Below are 311 nucleotides of genomic sequence, written 5' to 3' on the forward strand. Positions count from 1 at the left end.
AAAAATACAGTGGCTGATCATGTCGGCCACGAAAGCGAAGGACTGTTTGATAACTCTTCGTATGGCATAAAATATACCAAATCTCGTTATCGTGATGTTAATGGTCCCGCAAATTTTGAAACCCACGCCGAAAATCAATGCGCTGATCTTTTGACGAATAGGCAAAGTAATACGAAGTAAAACTGTTTAAAGAAAAGATCAGTCATATCCTTAAACCCTCACTGCCTCAGCAAGATGTGATGTTCACTGTAGCATTGCTTAGTAAAATGACGTCTACACAGACGGCTCCACGTGGGCTCTTCCATCGAGGA

The sequence above is a fragment of the Penaeus monodon genome, chromosome 24 (genome assembly GCF_015228065.2).
Source record: "Penaeus monodon isolate SGIC_2016 chromosome 24, NSTDA_Pmon_1, whole genome shotgun sequence".
NCBI classification, from domain to species: Eukaryota; Metazoa; Arthropoda; class Malacostraca; order Decapoda; family Penaeidae; genus Penaeus; species Penaeus monodon.